Source organism: Zeus faber (genome assembly GCF_960531495.2).
Source record: "Zeus faber genome assembly, chromosome: 21".
NCBI lineage: Eukaryota > Metazoa > Chordata > Actinopteri > Zeiformes > Zeidae > Zeus > Zeus faber.
The window spans coordinates 16,492,972-16,509,450 of NC_137208.1; the positions used below are offsets into that span (position 1 = coordinate 16,492,972).

General features: G+C 45.9%; 1 protein-coding gene across 1 annotated transcript in view; it reads right to left on the minus strand.

The window, feature by feature from the left end:
• Window positions 1-16,479, minus strand: part of magi2a (membrane associated guanylate kinase, WW and PDZ domain containing 2a) — a gene marked incomplete at both ends in the record, with an annotated part of 192,299 nt that overhangs the window by 118,353 nt on the left and 57,467 nt on the right. The window lies entirely within an intron of this gene.

A 16,479-nucleotide genomic window follows, 5' to 3' on the forward strand; every position in this document is an offset into this window, starting at 1 on the left:
CCTCAATAAATTTATTTATGATGCGGTATTTTATTTAACTGGAAAAAACTATTTCATAACATCCAAACAAAGTATATTATTATGTATATATGAGCCATCACAATTTTCAAATTGCTTCCAAAAGTGAATCAATGGAACTCAACCAAATGTAATTGCATTTCTTCTGGAGTATCAATTTTTTCCAACCCTTCCGCTTGGATTTGGGATTTCTAGACTTCAAAAGACAGGAGTGAGCGACCAGGCAATAACTTCTGTGCAGTGTTGTATTGCAATGTGTTCGTTTATGTACACTTTATGGGTCTTTATTTTGCACATACAAAAGCCTTTGACTTGGCAGAGCTGCAGTGGCTTAGCAGGGGAAAGGAGATAACAGACTGATCAAGGGGCACATATCAATGACTTGACTGCTATTTTCACAAAAACAACGACAGGCACTCAAACACAAACACACAGAATAAGAGTCTCGGGAGAAACTAATGAGCTTCGCGTACTTGCACAGATAAAACTACACATACCCGCAAATAGAAAAACAACCCTTTCACACTGTCTAGCTCACCAGACGCCCAGCTCCTTTCCTACATGCCAAACCTCAGCGAGAGAGAGAGAGAGAGAGAGAGAGAGAGAGAGAGAGAGAGAGAGAGAGAGAGAGAAAGCGGGAAGATATTAGAACAGAATTGCTCTCCGCTGCTTTCCCTTGTTGTTTTTTCTTCCTCTTAGAGAGTTCCACTTCAATAACATGTAAGATGTCTCAAATGCCCACAAGCGCCGTCGTTTTAATGGTTTTCAAAACACCCCAAGGTGGTGCAAAGTCAAACGGCCTGCTCGTGAATAGCCAGAGGGGGGGGGGTTTCTGGTAATAAATCTCCACAACAATCCTCGTCACCCCACAAAGACTAGTTGGCTCTGTTGTGTCGTCTGTGAGTGTGTGTACACACACACACACACACACACACACACACACACACACACACACACACACACACACACACACACACACACACACACACACACACACACACACACACACACACACACACACACACACACACACACACACACACACACACACAACAGGCCACTTTATTAGGTACACCTTGCTAGTACCGGGTTGGACCCCCTTTTGCCCTTCAGAACTGCTTTAATTCTTCGTGGCATAGATTCAACAAGGTGTTGGAAACATTCCTCAGAGATTTTGCTCCATATTGACATGATCGCATCACGCAGTTGCTGCAGAATTGTCGGCTGCACATCCATGATGCGAATCTTCCGTTCCACCACATCCCAAAGGTGCACTATTGGTTTAAGATGCGGTGACTGTGGAGGCCATTGGAGTACAGTGAACTCATTGTCATGTAAAGAAACCAGTTCTGCTTCAGGGTTCCACTTATTGTGTGTTCAGAGATGGTTTTCTGCATACCTTGGTTGTAACGAGTGGTTATTGGAGTTACTCTTGCCTTTCCATCATCTCGAACCAGTCTGCCCATTCTCCTCTGACCTCTGACATCAACAAGGCATGTTCGTCCACACAACTGCCGCTGACTGGATATTTTCTCTTTTTTGGACCATTCTCTGTAAACCCTAGAGATGGTTGTGTGTGAAAATCAGTTTCTGAAACACTTAGACCAGCCCGTCTGGCCCCAACAACCATGCCACATTCAAAGTCACTTAAATCCCCTTTCTTCCCCTTTCTGATGCTCTGTTTGAACTTAAGCAAGTCAACCTCACCATGTCTACATGCCTAAATGCAATGAGTTGTGGCCATATGATGTGGCTGATTAGCTATTTGTGTTAACAAGCAATTGAACAGGCGTACCTAATAAAGTGGCCGGTGAGAATATATACAATATATATATAGAGTGATTGAGAAACTGTTCCCATTATGCATGGTATTTGTTTCTTTCCATAAGGAAACGGAGCGGCAGCGAGGTGGTACTTTTTTCGAGAACGGGGACCATTATAATCAAGTTGGTAGCAATGAATGTTGATTGGTCAAACACAAGCTACGCAAGAATAGCCAAGCAAGTTTTGTTTTACTTAAGAAAATGGAAAGCCAGAACCCGAACTACAGCAACTGATTGACCAGTGACAAATTCATTGACGAGTTCAAGATGTATAAAAGCTAACAGTGGTACATTTCACACCACCTCCTCCTGATCTGCATAATCTCCATGGGTCCTAAGTGCAGGTGGAAAACAATCAAGAACTCATTTAGGGACTGCTAAGGTTGGTATTTCAGAAGGATTCGGGCGTAAATGGTTCCTCACTTAGTTCCTACCCAACATGCTCATTCCCCCCGCTCAGCAGTTAAGGAGGTAGCCAAGCAATTTGCATATACAAGTATCAATCAGGAGAGGCGGGAGTTACAGTATAATCACATTGATCAGCATAATTGGCCCATAATGGGCTCTCATCAACTCCCTGCAGATACCATCGCTCACACCTCAACTCCAGCGCCAGACAAATCGGCTGGCTCCACTTGCAGGGGAGACTTGGCCTTCGAGATAGAACAAAAGTGAATCTGAGGAAAGGCCGCAGCAGATTAGATCCCCGAGATCTCCTGTGGGCCCCCTCCACACACACGCAAGCCCTTGAGTGCACACCTGTATATGGTACAGCAACTGACACAAATACACACTTAAGGGACTGGCAGGGGGATCCTGTTTGGATGCTTCTATCCAGCATATTGGCCTCAAGTGAATAATTATTTAAATTGCACACTTGCTGTAAAGGCCTTGACAATGGGACAAACAGACTTTATTGCATGCCGTGTGAGTGTGTGTTGTTTTTCTTATGCAAGTGTGTGCATGTGTACAGTAAATGGCCTTGTGTATGGGAGTGACAGGCGATGTCAGAGTTTCCGTTAGAAAAAACTGGTGCCGATCAACGTGTCCTGGAAGATTTCAATTTCACGGACAAATGGGAGAGATTCCGGTCAAATATTAGCTGTGTTTACTGAGCTTATAAACAATTGTCAAACAGGCTATATAGAGAATGACATCATCATAGATGGATGATATTGTTTATTGAATATTCAAAATAAAATGTGTCCGGTCGGTGAACACCATTTTAACAATAAATACATAAGAATAACAACTATTACTACTTGAAATCAAATCATTTGCATTTGTGAACAATAAGTAACAAGTGCAGCCGCTTTATTTAACATTAAACAGAAAATACAATTTTGATCAAATCAAAAACAAAATAAATATGGAAGGTAGGTCCAAATAAATTATAAAGTTTGTGCTGTTGTGCATCTTCGTCGGGACCTCCTGTCAACATAATTTACACAATTAATATTTACCATCTGCTTTGGGTCAGAAGTGCAACCTGTCCACCAGGGAAAGGGCGGGGCTTAGTTATATATGGACAAACGTGATTGGTCAGAGATGAAGCTTTCAGATCAGCTTTAGATCCTTCGAAACTGATTGGCCTCCCTGTTGCAACTTGCCAAGCATGGACATTAACAGATCTTTGGACTAACAGACTTTTTTATTCGAAATGAACCACCCAGCACTAATTCTAATTGTGCTCGGAGGGAATTATTTTCCCAGGACATTATGACCGGAGAGACTTTCGGACGGCAACAGATTTTACCGGTCAAAAACCAGCAATTACTGGATAATGGAAATGCTGCTGAATGGATGCTCCTTACTCCAATAGCTGATACGTGTAGTTATTCAAGGGGAGGTCTTGTCGTGACCAAGAAGGTCCAGACCTGGGCCAGTAAAAAGTCTGGATCTCTGGACGACATTTCTAGTAGTGACTAGTGTTCTGGCCTCAGAAAACTTGGAAGAACAAACACTGGAACCGTCTGATGAGAGTCTGCCTGTCCAAGTCTGATGCAAAAAAGTTTATTGTGTATCTGAGTGTCAAGTACAGCGATAAACAGTCAGTGGGACTCCGGAGCCCGTCTTACAAACTGATCTTTCGGACCTCCTTAAATACCCAAGAATTTCTCTCCTCCTATTACATACATTGATTGGTTCCCTGCCCCTTTCAGTGCAGGGAACCAATCATGGTCTTGGGGATGTGTCCTAGGGAACCAATCGCAGTCTTGTGGGGTGTGAACTAATCACAAGTCTTCTTACTGTGGATTTTTTCCCTTGTTTCTGGAAAGGTTTTGTCACGGTTCCTGGAATACTTGTCATATTTTACCAAATATGGGCATGTTTCCTTCTAGTGGTTTGTTCCGACATGACCTTGGCCCGTTTCTTTGTTTCAACTGTATTTGGCTGGTGTTCTGTTTAGGTCTGTTTTTGTAAAAGACTAAGTCTTTTCTGTTATTTTATTATTTTCCTTAGTTTTGGGTTCTATAGCACACATTTGAAAAGTTTTTTTCATGCATATATCTTGAATATTGGTGGATTAGTATAACATGTAATCAGTTTCTTGTCATGTGGGGGTTAATAATTAACAGCAACAGTCTCAAGCAGCAGTGTTGGACACCCCCCCGCGACATGTTGTGCACTTAACACCATCCCTTGGCTAAGGACAACACATTAAATTTCCTTGCATTGGAATAATTGTTGCTCTTGTGTTTTGTGTTGCTGTTTGTGGGAGATTTTGTCAGTTGCATGTTTGATGCCTTCATTGTTTGTGTGTGTTTGTCTCGGGATGTGTACTGCTAGTGTCAAACAAAGGAAACAGGGACTCGCTTTCTGTTGAGCCCTTTTAACAATCAACCTTGAGCAACCAAAGGCTTGAGCTGCCCGGTGAAGCGCATCCAAACACAAAACGAGCAGAAATTGCGGGAGATGGGGAAAGAGTGAGCAGGGGGGGTACAAGAGAATAATTGTCATATTTACTTTCCTAAATAAAAAGACATTAATAGACAATGGTGTGATATAAGTGTTGAAAAAAACAAGTCAGAAATGTAAAGGGGAAAAAAAAAACGACACTAAATATTTTCTTCTCTATGTGTGTGTGTGTGCGTGAGTTTGTGTAAGAATCAAGACAAAGACCTGGTAAAAAATGTTTGTTAATGTGACTATGTGAAGTGGGGAAAAAAAGAAAAAGCTGAATTTTTCCACCACATCTAACGTTGATGAGCGGAAATACCTCTTCTGGAGTGTCGAGCAGAATTTACTGAATTATAAACTGCTTCATTGATTTATGAAGCTCTATTACTTGAGCTATTACTTAAAATCTGTACCTTGGTCTCTACCTTGAAATCATGTGACTGACTCACATGGAAGCCATGGAGGTACAAACCTAGGTAGATTACATTTATGAATCTCACATGAAAGGAAGTAGACATTAGGACAATATCAAACTGAATAAAAATACCAGTACACAAAAAAGATGATCACTCAATCATAGCACAACATTTGTTACAAGAAAGCCCTTTCAACACTGTATCCCTCGGCGTGACATAACTATCACATGAGAGGCACAGGTTCGATCACCTCAGAGCCATTATCCTCGGCGATCGCCGGGTTCCACCCCAGCTTTGCACTTTTACACTCCAAGAGGCTGAGCTCATGTGCCACAAGGCGATGCAACTTTCTCCATTTTCCCCACGTTTCGCGCTCTCCGCTGGCCTCATGAATACTAAAACAATAAAATAACCACAAGCCATTTGAGATAAGTGCGTAGACTAACCGCCGCATTGTCATTACATTTGGAATTCAAAACTGCCAATCTGAGCTTATTTGAGGCGATCACTGTCTGTAATGAATCGTTGACGGTGACGGTCTTTTGCTTTTTACCTCCCCCCACATCATCCTGCAGGTCTCGCCGTAAGACAGCAGGCTGTGGAACATTCAATTCCCACGGTCCTGCTGATGCAGCAGAGATTAAATATCTCACTAAGAGGCCTAAGGCACTAAGAGGTAGAAATGGTAAAAGCATGATGACTGAGGCGAGGGGGTGGAGGGCAGGGTCAATGATATATTCCACATATGTAGGCCCAAAAATTTAGTCCCATTGAGACTGCAAATGTCAAGAATGAATTATGACTCATCCTATCTTCATTAAATCACTGACTCTGTAACTAACACGAGGGACCCAGGAACAGCAGATGCCTCTTAAAGGGACTTCTCTGGGGCGTTGCCGATGGTCACCCGTGTGGAGACTCCACGACTCAAGCTTCAGGTGTGTGAGGCAATCAGGTGAGAGCATGATCTGCAGGGGAGCAAGGAAATGGGACAGAGCAGAGCAGAATCCAATCCGTCGCCTCTAAGCGAGCCGTGCAAAGGACATTTCCAGGCCAGAGCGCCGACAGAGAGTTGGAAGATGAGAGGAGAGGAGCAAGAAAATTCAGAGTCAGAAGTAATCACGCTGTCTGCTTTCATTTTGCTGTCAACACGCAGACAGCACAAGCTGTGCATCTGCAAACAGGCACGCGCACATACACACTCATTTGCACAAAAACAAATGAGCGGACAATCATGCAAAAAGTGATGAGGAAATGTGGCTTTGTTGACAGTCTATTAATGCGTGCTTCTCCAAGTACTCGTTTGTGTGTCTGAGTGTGTGTTCTTCATTGGCTCAAGCAAAGCTGAATAATGGATGCCCTTCCTGTTTGTTCATGTGCAGGCGACTCCACTCAAAAGGGAGGATTTGGCCCACAGTTTGGTGCTGAAATGCCCCTCTCGGACACAGAGGTTCTGCGCATGAATATTAATGCCACGTTGCCCCGGGTCTCTGTGGCCCCGAGCTGCTCTGTGAACCAAATCAAACGCACCTCTCTATCCTTCTATCAGGGGTGGGCCTGATTCAATGCAGGGACAGAGAGGGTCGCGGAGGAGTGACGGAGGCCACTGCTGAGTGTTTGGGCATGGACAGGTACGTGACCTGTGTGCCCGTTGGCGTCACCCATGCATACGCACAAACAACACCCATACACATATAGATATATGAAACACACGCACTGAAAACACACAAAGGAAGAAGGCCACCTCTGTGCAATTCATCACATTGAGCCTGACTGATTTTGAATTTCTTGCGATCACTGGGACTTAAACCAGACATACGATGAAGTGTGGGCTGCACTCAAACACTGTAAAAGTGTCAGACACCAGACCCCACCAAACGTGAAAACAAATCACTTTGTTGTTGCTCGCAGAGAGCAATTAGCGTTGGAGGGCTGCCAGAACATTCAGGATAACTTACCCTCTAGAACTGGGCAATTTATAGTCTGAAACCGAACATTTCATCAGCATTTCCTCAGACCTATCAGTTGAGCATATTTAAAACGCATTTCATAGCTTTGTTGGTTTTGTATTTGAGGAAAATAATGAATGATAGCAGTAATAATAATTGTTACAATAATAATTATATAATAACAATAAAAATAACATAAAAAAGGGGTTTAGCTTGGTAATTTTTTTAAACAGTGATACTGTTTCAAATTCCATTGTTTTATGGAATAGGAAAAACTTTTGCTCTTTTTTTGTCCAGATAATGCAGGCCTCAAAGTGACGGCTCCAGGAAGAGGATTCCATTTACCTTTCCAGAGATAAGGACGTGCATGCTATCGGTCAGGACGCAAAACTGGGGCCGAGTAATGCACCGCTCGGGAACAAAAGTCCCCTGCATCAAAAAAATTAAATTAAATTAAAATACTATGATGCATGATGTGAGCGCAGTTTAGGAGAAACGAGGGTGGGAGTTTCATTTTGAGAGGATTAAAAACAACTCACTCTAGGAGCATTAAACGACTTCTCCACCCACAAGTGCAATAAGGTTCTATCACAGGTGGATAATATAGATTGGTTATGACCATAATAGCCAGTAATAAGAGCGGCACACACACACACACACATATACAGACATATACATATATATACACACACACACACATATATATACACACACACACACCTATCTATCTATCTATCTATCTATCTATCTATCTATATATATATATATATATATATATATACACACACACACACACACACACATATACACACACACATTAAAATATACACACACATATATATATATATACGTATATACTGTATACATCTATATATACACATTTATATATAGATATCCTGTATATAGATCAGATAGAATACCAATCAGCCACAACATTAAAACCACTGACAGGTGAAGTGAATAACATTGCTCATCTTGTTGCAATGGCACCTGTCAAGGGGTGAGATATTTAGGCAGCAAGTGAACAGTCAGTTTCTTGATGTTGATGTGTTGGAAGCAGGAAAAATGAGCGTAGGATCTGAGCGACTTTGACAAGGGCCAAATTGTGATTGCTAGAAGACTGGGTCAGAGCATCTCCAAAACAATCGGTCTTGTAGGGTGTTCCCGGTGTGCAGTGGTTAGTACCTACCAGAAGTGGTACAAGGAAGGAGCCCATGGGCTCATGGATGTGCGTGGGGAGCAAAGTCTGGCCCATCTGATCCAATCCCACAGCGCAGCTACTGTAGCACAAGTTGGCTGTGATAGAAAGGTGTCAGAACACACAGTGCATCGCAGTTTGCTGCGTATGGGGCTGCGTAGCTGCAGACCGGTCAGAGTGCACATGGTGACCCCTGTCCACCACCAAAAACACCTACACAACCAAAAGCGCCTACAATGGGCACGTGAGCAGTGGAAGAAGTATATACACACACACACACACACACACACACACACACACACACACACACACACACACACACACACACACACACACACACACACACACACACACACACACACACACACACACACACACACACACACACACACTTACTTTCCTGGAATCTGTTGTGCCTTTGCATGTCACATGGGTGAGAGGGAGAGCAGAGATGAACTTCATTAACAACCTAGTGGTGAGCAGTGAACCCATGCTTACTCATAACTGGGTGGAATGGAAGTGACAAATGGAATTATGGAAGCGATGAATTTGTCATGGCAGGACGTGCCCACGTGCCACAAGTTTCGGGGTGTTGGACAATTGTTCCACATTTAGTCGGTTGGAAGAAGTAAAAGGCGTGGAGACTTGTGCGTCACTGCATTGCAGGTGTCCCGGCTACTGTCGAATCTGGCTGTCTCGGAGTCGGGAGGCTCAACGGGGGCTCGACGCAGGACAACGCTCAATTCCCCTGAGAAGGATGTGGCCTTTTCGAGGACCTTCTCCGTCCGTCCATCTTTATATCCTCGCTGTGCCGTTGGAGCGCTACATCAAAGGAGATATGGAATCACATTATTCTCATGAAAGCAAAATGGAGTGGTGTCACAGGGCGGAGCGTCCGACACGCTCAGGCTGTTCCGTATCCTTGGCGATCCCTGCGGTCTTCTCGTGACCGTGGCCAATTAGGGATTCAGTTTCGTGGGGTCTCGCCGCCAAGGTACATCTGTGTGTCGTCGCCCCCCACAACCCCCCCCACCCTGTTGAATCAATTTACGGTTGCGGCCACGGTGAGCCTGCCTCCCGACAGGGGACAGGTCAAATCACACTTATCAATTTCGTGTCCAGGGCTGTCGAGGCATTTCATCTCTTTCAGTGCAGCCGTTTTTTCACTTGAGGGGGGAGAAAGAAGAGGGAAAAAAAAAAAAAAAAAGGGGAAGATCGAAGGGAAGGACGGATGGATGGGAGCGGAGTGAATTTGGATAATGAAATATAAAGAAAGTGGGGGAAGAGACTTTAAAAGGAATCGAGTCTTTGACGCAGACGGGGAGAGGAAACAGCAGTTGCCATGGAAACCCCACCCTGCCTCGAATGAGTCAATGAGTTTGTAAAATGGGGGGGGGGGGTGAGCTTTGGGGGCGTTATTGTCTCGCTGACCATTTTTTGGTTGAAGAGAAAGACAAAATGAACAGAGGAATATACAAATACAAGGCATTGACACAAATGAGAACAAGACGTCAAAATAGACACAGAATAGAGCGGGGGGGGGGGGGGCAAGCGGACCGGACCTCTTGTAACCCTCTCAACGATATTAAAAAGAGCAATTACAGCTTGACGTTGCCTCAAATTGAACCCCGCTGCGAAATAAACTTCTCCATTATCTGCACGCTGAGCCCACGGAGCTCCACAACGAGACCTCCATGTTCCCACGCTCCGCCGTGGGGCCCTGGTGTCAGTCCTCCTTAAGTTAAGGGGACACTGAAAAGTGACAACGCTAAATATTGAATGAAGATCCACAGGGGATCTATTATTCCTTCTATTGTCCTCATTATTACATCACTCATCAGGTTGTCCAATGACAACTCCGGCACATGAGGAGGACAAACGCCCGACAACTGGCGCTGTGAATTGGGACTTGACTCAGGAGGTGTGTTTGCTGTTTGCACGGCTGCCGCACACAACTTAGTGCACACCTGCTCGTGAAGTGACCTGCTGGTTGTCTTCAGACACAGTTTTGGAAAAACAGTACGGCGGTAGGAAAGGCCTCTCGAGGAAGTCCCAGACAAATCTTAATCGAACTGGACAAGATTTGTGGTAAGGCATGGTCCGTGGTCTTGGGTCATTCATTATGACGGGCTCAGGGATTCCTGTCAGAAATGTTGTGCAATGATCTTGGAGCGTGGCTGGCTGGTGACACAATGTTACCGTGGTGAGTGCCCAATAGGAGCACAGTATGAAGCAACGACACGCAAGGCCACCAGCTCTGGCACAGACGATTACAGACGTCAATGCCTGGACCAGACGTAGGTACTCGTGTAGGGACACGAGAAAAGAGGGCAGTCTTACGGATCTATACAGTAGCCTGCTCCCACGTGACCCGCGTGCTCTGTGTGAGTGTGTTTTTTCTTTTATATTCGGTTTTGGTGGTTTTGGGCCTGTCCCTCTTTTTCACCTCTATGTCTGTCCTCCCCTCAGGTCCTGGTTCCACAACCTGATGACGGTCAGCGATCGGGCTCACTCCACTCGGAGTACAGCAGCTGCCAGCAATTAGTGACCCTGCATAAAAGCTCTGCTGTTCCCTTCCTCTGGTGCCACATCGTCTTCGACTACTGAACACGCTTCTAGCCTCCCTGTTCTGATCCCGTGTTAACTGATCCCGCGTTTCCTGATCCCTGTTGTTCCTGATCCCTGTCGTCCCTGATCCCGTGTTTCCTGATCCCGTGTTTTCTGAGCCCAGTTTTTCCTGATCCCGTGTTTCCTGATCTCGTATTTCCTGAGCCATGTTGTCCTTGATCCCGTGTTTGCTGATCCCCTATTTCCTGAACCCGTGTTTCCTGATCCCTTGTTTGCTGATCCCATGCTTCCTGATCCTGTGTTTCCTGATCCCGTGTTTCCTGATCCCATGTTTCCTGGTCCCGTGTTTCCTGATCCTGTGTTTCCGTATGACCTGTTTCCTGATCCCGTGTTTCCTGAGCCCTGTTTTTCCTGATCCCGTGTTTCCTGATCTCGTATTTCCTGATCCCATGTTTCCTGAGCCATGTTGTCCTTGATCCCGTGTTTGCTGATCCCCAATTTCCTGAACCTGTGTTTCCTGATCCCTTGTTCGCTGATCCCATGCTTCCTGATCCCGTGTTTCCTGATCCCATGTTTCCTGATCCCGTGTTTCCGTATGACCTGTTTCCTGATCCCCTGTTTCCTGATGCCGTGTTTCCAGATGCCGTGTTTCCAGATGCCGGGTTGCCGGGGGATGGTAGCTCAGGAGGTAGAGCTGGTGGTCTAGTGATCCAAAGGTTGCTGGTTCGATCCCAGGCTCCTCCTGCTAGCATGCTGTAGTGTCCTTGAGCAAGACACTTAACCCCTAATTGCTCCTGATGGCTGCGTCCGTCGGTGTGTGAACAATTGTAAGTCGCTTTGGATAAAAGCGTCTGCTAAATGACTAAATGTAATGTAATGTAATGTTTCCAGATGCCGGGTTTCCAGATGCCGTGTTTCCCTGATTCTGTGTTTCCCTGATTCTGTGTTTCCCTGATTCTGTGTTTCCCTGATCCCGTGTTTGCTGATCCCGTGTTTCCTGATCCCATGTTTCCTGGTCCCGTGTTTCCTGATCCTGTGTTTCCGTATGACCTGTTTCCTGATCCCGTGTTTCCTGAGCCCTGTTTTTCCTGATCCCGTGTTTCCTGATCTCGTATTTCCTGATCCCATGTTTCCTGAGCCATGTTGTCCTTGATCCCGTGTTTGCTGATCCCCAATTTCCTGAACCTGTGTTTCCTGATCCCTTGTTTGCTGATCCCATGCTTCCTGATCCCATGCTTCCTGATCCTGTGTTTCCTGATCCCGTGTTTCCGTATGACCTGTTTCCTGATCCCCTGTTTCCTGATGCCGTGTTTCCAGATGCCGTGTTTCCTGATGCCGTGTTTCCAGATTCCGTGTTTCCAGATGCCGTGTTTCCAGATGCCGTGTTTCCCTGATTCTGTGTTTCCCTGATTCTGTGTTTCCCTGATTCTGTGTTTCCCTGATCCCGTGTTTGCTGATCCCGTGTTTCCGTGATCCCGTGTTTCCGTGATCCCGGCTCTTCCAGTCCGTCCTGCTCCCGTTTGTCAGCCACCAACTTCCTCCGCCAGCCTTTCTGCCTGTCTGTCTTCACCTGAACCATTCCCCCAGTTTGTGGTAACAATGATTAAAACTTTGGTCGGCCTCCCACGTCTGCATTTGGGTTTTGTTGCTAGTATAGCTTGTGACACTAACAGGGGCAGAATCACGAACTGTGAGGGGGGAGGGGCGAACAGGGTGAGAGACAAAGTGGAAAATAATTAAAAAGGAAGAAGAGCGAGAGTCAAACTCCCCGCTGTGCCGCATATCACCAGAATGATATCATGATATGAAACACCCTCATTCTGGGTGAAGGCAGACAGATTGTGCATTTCTCCATCTCATTGGGAAGCAACATCAGCGTTGCACACAGTCTCCCCAACCATTAATCCAAACTCAATCGGCCTGCGGGCATCAAACTTCCCATTAGCTCGCAAGGTCACGCACTACTTCTTACCAATGACACATTCCCACGAACAACATGCACACGCATGTATGTAAGTGCGCACACTCCTCACCACAACCCTGCACGATGTACATGCACGTGAAGGCAGATGCAGATGGTAAACATATGCGCGCGCGCACACACACGCACACACACACACACACACACACACGACTAAAGACTGATGGAGGAATATCCAATGACACACTTCATAAAGCTTAACTCCCCATTAGCTGATGTTCGCTGGGCTGTTCTGCTAGCATCCCCTCTCCATTATCAACCCACTGGCTGCTGGCATCGCTGACATGCAAGGTTAGGCTAGCTAGTGGTTGCCATTAAGAACCAATGGACCCAGCTTCCCCAGGAGGGCCCTGATGTGTGCCTAATGCCCACGGGGCAAGAAGCTCCTCACCATTCTTTCCCATAGACTGGGAGCACCTGTCAATGTCAAATCATGGTAGACACGCCTCAGAGAGAGAGAGAGAGAGAGAGAGAAAGAATGAGAGAGGGGTAAACTACTTTTTGACAACCTCTCTCCCTCCTCTTTCACGTCACACTGTCCATTATTCAAGACACTCAGGGATGGACACCAGGTCCCACTTCTCGCAAAGTGCTTTACTGAGTCCACCTTCCGCACACGTACACTACCGCCGCGCAGCCAAGAATAGAATTATATTATTAGGTTAAAAAAGGCCGCGTATGAGGAGTGTGTTGACTGGGGCGGAGGAGAAGAAGAAAAGAAAGCAAACACAGGCAGATCTCCCGGGCACACAACAGCGGCCCGTCTGCTTGACTTTCACGCTGTCGAGAAAGAAGGCAAAGCGCCATGAAATGTAAAAAGGCGGACGAGAGACTGAGGGAAGAAAGAAGGATAATGAGGCTTTGAGAAGGAAACGTTGCTCGCGAGGGGAGATAAAGATGAGATATGATCCCGATAACATTTGCAGTCTTTCATCCCAAGTCACCCATGAGCCTCAACAGCTGCTCTGCACTGAAAAGACACGGCAGACCTAACAACATCCGAGATAAATATCGATTTTTTTGTTTTTTGTTTTCATACGAAACGATGTTCAAAAACGCCGCTGCACCGCATTACAGTACCGACAAGGTCGACGGAGGCTTTTCATGATCGGCACGCAGGAATGGACGCATAAAGCCAATTACCAAACAATTACGGGAAGTATTGTGTGCAATCCTCCCGACCGAAAGCACGTTGCCGCGGTTGTGCACTCAGGTTGATAAGTTCTTGAACGGGGGCGATGCATAGTTATGTTTCAATTTCCTCACGGAGTCCTTGGACAAGAAAAAAAGAAGAGGGGGCGGAGGAAAAAAAAAAAAATCAAAAATCACGGCATTCTCATTCTGTGCGGCCCCTCCTGAGCACCATGACGGGCCAACATGTACTTAGTCCTCTCCTCCCCCGCTATCTCCCTCTCATCAAATCTTTGTGGATTACCAGGCGATAGGCCTGATTTCACATGGGCCCGGGCTATTAACGCTCTGACCTTGGATTTCGCCCAGGCAATTTGTCTAAGAGCTGGCACAGCCTCAGCCGCCCTGCCCGTCTATCCTGGCCGCTGTGCTCCGCTCCCAAGCACTCTGCCGCTCTACGGGCGTGAGGGGCTGAACCGTCTATCCATCAGTTCACTGAAAGATGTTGTTTGCTGTTCGACCGAAGGTGAACGGGTTACACCGCACTGCCCCTTCCCTTTTGTTTACCGTTGATATACCCCATAATTTGCTCTCTTAATCTCTCCATTGTTGCCTCTATTTCTCCCTTAACAATTGCTAAATGTCCGCGATAAGCGTTCCTCTCACCTCTCTCTTGGTTGGCGCCATTGTCACTGTCATTTCTGCTTCTTGAATGTGTGTTCCCAAATCTTTTAAAAGGAACCTATTGGGCAAAAAATAACTTTTTCAGCGGTTGTGCACATCGATTTTGGTCTCTGATTGGACTACTAACAAACAAACTGTGAAAAAGGACAACTCGATCATTTCTTGGTGAGCTGTCTGTTTCAGAAATCATGTCATAAAAAGCTTTGTGTCTCAGTACTACATAGCATTGAGCCACATTAGAATTAGAACCGCCTTCCATCTGAGTAACTCCACCCAAGCCGGGAGTGCGTCCGGACCCGCAAGCATTGAAGCTAAGAGCTAAGCATTGGAAGTGCTCTGTTGGTTGCAGAGACCAGCACTAATCTTTTAAAAGAAAAAGCAATTATTACCAACTGTCCGTGTGTGTGTGTGTGTGTGTGTGTGTGTGTGTGTCCACATTAGGTTGACTGTACTGTAGGCTGCAGCACATTTCGCGTTTCTCCAAACAAAACCGTTTTCCGACGTTTCCGTAATCAAATAAAACAAATAAAGTCCCGAGCCTCCAGACAACACGGGGAAAGTCGGAACAAACTTTTTATTTGAGGCCTAATATGAGTGAAGACACGGCAACTGGATTGCTTATTTCTCGCCTCAAATTTGTCCGGAAATACATTTTGGTGGACTGACAAGGTGAAATCGGTGAAAGTAAATACACTGGCACGGAACCCATAACTTGTAACGTAACATAACATGCATAATCTGAACAACTTGTTTTCAGGACCTCAGAGACCATAACTTGGTTGAAGGAGCATAAAAGGTCTGCTTTCAAGCAGCCTCATATTGTATGCAGCTATCGTGCTGTTTATACAGTACATATACTGTATATCTCCATAACCAGTTGGATGTGAATCTCATCTCCCAGTCATAACTAAGCCATTTGCTCTAACCAGCGTGCCACTGCCACTGGAGGACCATTGTAATGGCTTCATTTAATAAACCAGTTAACCTCTCCCTCTCTCTCGCTCAGAGTTATAATTTGTATCTGCCGTTATCATGCACATCGTCCCGACATGCTTCAATCACTTTTCCTTCCGGTTCGCTTCTTTGTCTCTCTCCCTCGCCGGCTCGCCTGGCATTTGTTCTCGCCGCCTTCGCCGTCTCCTCTCTCCTCACCTCTTGTTGACAGCTGTTCCGCACGCCGTTATCGGAGAAAATGACACTGCGGCTGCAAACAAACAGCGCTTATTGTTTGTACCGGGGTCTCTCGCTCCGAACGACGGGAAAAGGCTCCTCTAATGAAATGGGCCTGCTCCGAGCCTTGAAGAATGCACCTCCATTAAGGATTCAGGGGGAGAGTTAGCAAGCAGACAGCTGGGCCTAATGGCACAGCTAGGCTAATGTGGCGTTCACACTCCCCCCGACACAGTCCCCCTCTCTCCTCCTCCCTCCATCACTGTCACTCTCCCTCCCTTTCTCCGACACACACTCTGATATCGGAAATGAGCACATGTTCAACGGAGTAAAATATACATTAAAAAAGGATGTCGATTCAACATCGCAACTCGGACCTCATCACTGTGGACGAATTGCCCTGATAAAGGCCAGGATGTCAAAGTTTCCAAGGGCAGCACAACATCGTCACACGGAAGGCGCTCCAGCACTCGTGTATCGGCATGAAAATGAACCTGCAAATCAAAAAGCCACTGCTGTCGATAGCTGAATGCCCTCGAAATCCTAGCTTATGTTGTCTACACAGGGAAGAACCACGGCCGGCCAACTGACATTGATCAGGTCTAAAAAGCCCTTAATGGTGTGTGCTGTTGTGATTCAG